Source organism: Triticum dicoccoides, chromosome 5B, assembly GCF_002162155.2.
Source record: "Triticum dicoccoides isolate Atlit2015 ecotype Zavitan chromosome 5B, WEW_v2.0, whole genome shotgun sequence".
NCBI classification, from domain to species: domain Eukaryota; kingdom Viridiplantae; phylum Streptophyta; class Magnoliopsida; order Poales; family Poaceae; genus Triticum; species Triticum dicoccoides.
Genome location: NC_041389.1, coordinates 394,539,470 through 394,543,251, shown reverse-complemented (window position 1 = coordinate 394,543,251; position 3,782 = coordinate 394,539,470).

The window sequence follows — 3,782 nt, the reverse complement described above, 5'->3', positions numbered from 1 at the left end:
AACGGGATAAAAACGGAAGGAGCTTATTTTTGGAATATTTATGATTTTTGGGATGTAAAATCAACGCGAGACGGTGCCCGAGGTGGCCACGAGGGTGGCCCACGCGCCCACTTATACTGGGCGCACCCCTGACCCTCGTGGGCCTCTCGTAAGACGGTTGATGCTCTTCTTTGGCCGCAAGAAAGCTAATTTTTGGAAAAAAAATATTTGGGCGAAGGTTTCAATCCAATCGGAGTTACGGATCTCCAGATATAAAAGAAACGGTGCAAGGGCAAAATCCGGGCGCGCAGAAACAGAGAGGGACAGAGAGACAGATCCAATCTCGGAGGGCTCTCGCCCCTCCCACGCCATGGGAGCCAAGGACCAGAGGGGAAACCTGTCACACCTAATATGCGATACTATCCTAAAGAGACTCGAAGGTCCCACCAAGGATAGAACCGCATATTGAAATGCTTTGCAAGGTGGATATCATTACATCAACATTACATAATAGTGGGGATACATACAAGAGGCATACAATGCCACACGAATACAACATCACAATACATTAGAGCATCATCCGACTACGGATGAAACACAAACAGAAACTCAAACGACATCCACCCTGCTAACCCAGGCTGCCGACCTGGAACCTATCCCCTGATCGAAGAAGAAGCAGAAGAAGAACTCCAAAACAAGCAAACATCGCTCTCGCGTCATGATCATCGCATAACCTGTACCTGCAACTGTTGTTGTAGTAATCTGTGAGCCACGAAGACTCAGCAATCCCATTACCATGGGTATCAAGACTAGCAAACCTTAATGGGAAAGGAAGGGGTAAAGTGGTGAGGTTGCAGCAGCGACTAAGCATATATGGTGGCTAACATACGCAAATAAGAGCGAGAAGAAAGCAAATGGAACGGTCGTGAAGCTAGCAATGATCAAGAAGTGATCCTGAACTCCTACTTACGTCCAACATAACCCAAAAACCGTGTTCACTTTCCGGACTCCGCCAAAAAGAGACCATCACGGCTACACACGCGGTTGATGCGTTTTAATTCGGATCTGGTGTCAAGTTATCTACAACCGAACATTAACAAATTCCCATCTGCCACATAACCGCGGGCACGGCTTTCGAAAGTTTATACCCTGCAGGGGTGTCCCAACTTAGCCCATGATAAGATCTCGCGATCAACGAAGGATATACCTTCTCCCAGGAAGACCCGATCAGACTCGGAATCCCGGTTTACAAGACATTTCGACAATGGTAAAACAAGTCCAGCAAGACCGCCCGATGCGCCGACAATCCCGATAGGAACTGCACATATCTCGTTCTCAGGGCAACACCGGATGAACACTACGTACAACTAAAACCAGCTCTCAAGTTTCCCCGAGGTCGCGCTGCAAGTGGCTCTGGTTCGGACCAGCACTTAGAGAAGCACTGGTTCGGGGGGGCTAAAATAAAGATGACCCTCGGGTTGGCCGACCGAAGGGAAGGGTATAGGTGGTGGTGAGGCAAATTGTAAAACCAAGGTTGGGCCTTGCTGGAGGAGTTTTATTCAAAGTGAACTGTCAAGAGGGTCCCATAAATCACCCAACCGCGTAAGGAATGCAAAATCCGAAAACATAACACCGGTATGACGGAAACTAGGGCGGCAAGAGTGGAACAAAACACCAGGCATAAGGCCGAGTCTTCCACCCTTTACCAAGTATATAGATGCATTAATTAAATAAGAGATATTGTGATATCCCAACATAATCATGTCCACCATGGAGCAATCTTCAACTTCACCTGCAACTAACAACGCTATAAGAGGGCTGAGCAAAAGCGGTAACATAGCCAAGCAACGGTTTGCTAGGAAGGGTGAAAAAGGTTAGAGGCTGACATGGCAAATTGGGAGGCTTGATCAAAAAGAGATAGGTAGCGGAGCAAAGCGATAGAACGAAGCAACTAGCATAGCAATGATAGTAATGAGATTCAAGGTGACGGTCATCTTGCCTGAAATCCCGCTAGGAAGAAGAACGAGTCCATGAAGAAGACGAACGGATGAAGCCGAACCAAGCGTAGACGAACGAATCCTCACGATCGCAACGAAACAGGAACTATCGAGAAGAAGCACACAACATGGTAAACACACCACACAAGAACACGGCATGATGCACAAACAAGTATGATGCAAGACAAGACTACATGAAGCTACTCATGGCAAGATATGATGCAAACAAGAGCAACACATCAAGGCAAATTTAAAAGAGGCCGGGAACAACATATAACAATTCCGGTAAGTCCTCATATGCAAATTTCGAAATTGGTCCAGATCTGAATAAACATTATGTTGGCGTTGTTAAACAGCAATTTAAGATGCACCAAGATAATCTACACGAGATTCTAGTCAAATTACATATAAAGTTCATTTAGTTCGGAGCTACGGCATAGAAGATATGAGCAAAACAAGTTAAACATGGCATTGATGCAAAATGCATAAAAACATCAAGAAAACACCACAAAACATGGATGCAACATGATAATATAGAACTTCATGTAAAATCAAGCAAGTTTCATATAGAGCACACTCAAAACGGAGCAACGGTTCAACACATACACATCATACAAGTTTAAAGGACAAGCTGTCCAAAACAACAACTAGGCATATTGCAAGCATCAAAACAACATGCTACAACATCTCAACATAAGAACAAAAGGCATGGGCATGATGTACAGGTAAAACATGGCAAAACATGAACACTGAGCTATCTCCAGAAATCACTAGAACATGCTCAAAAACACATGGCAAGATTGCAAACAATAACAGTTTCAGACTTTGCAGAAATAACATCAGGTTGCAATGTTTAGAGCCATCAAACAACATGTTACAGGAACTTAACATGGCAAACAAAGGCATGGCATGAACCTACTAAATGCATAGAATAAAAGTCCTTTACTGACCATGAGCTAAAAAGGATCAGAAGATATGATGGCACCCATGTAAACATAGCAAGTTATATGACAGATTCAAACATGGCAGGAACAATGATAAGTAGGCAAGTTGGTGAGCTTGTACCACTCACCATAGAGCAACACATGGCATGACGAGGTAACCAACAGTAAGAATACATGTTTATGAAGCTAAGCATGGCAAGAGCAAGTTCATAGGGTGCATGGATCACTAGCAATGCTCATGGCAAAACTAAACTTAAGGTTAACAGGCTGACAACAACATTATTTAGCAATTTGAGAGCAAGATTACGACAAGCTACAACAGGCTATAAATGCAACCAGGGGCATGAATGAATAGAGCATGACATGTATAACAAAACATCCTTAGTGAACATCTCCAGATTATGCATAGAATGACTTGTAGCAGCAGGTTTACATAGCATCATAATATAGCAGATTCAGCCTAGCAAAACAGCAACAACAAGTACCCTACTTAATAAGCTTGATGCACTCACTACACAACTCACAAAAATACATGGATGGCACCCCTGTAAAGATGGCATGATGTAGTTCAAAACACATGTAGAGCTCAGCCTCAAGAATGCACACATCAAATGCAACAAAAATGACAAATCATCAAGTTATGTTAACAGACAGTAGTTAACATCATATAGCACTCTTGCAACGATAATTTAGGCATCAAGATGATCTCAAACAAGCATGGCACAATGGAATGAAATGAAGAGCATCTCCTGATGAACATTTTGATATATATAGCACGCACAAAACGGATCAGTATGCAAAGAGTTATGGCATGTCAAAGTTAGCACCAGAATGCAAAATAAATCGGGACTTAGGGAAATAT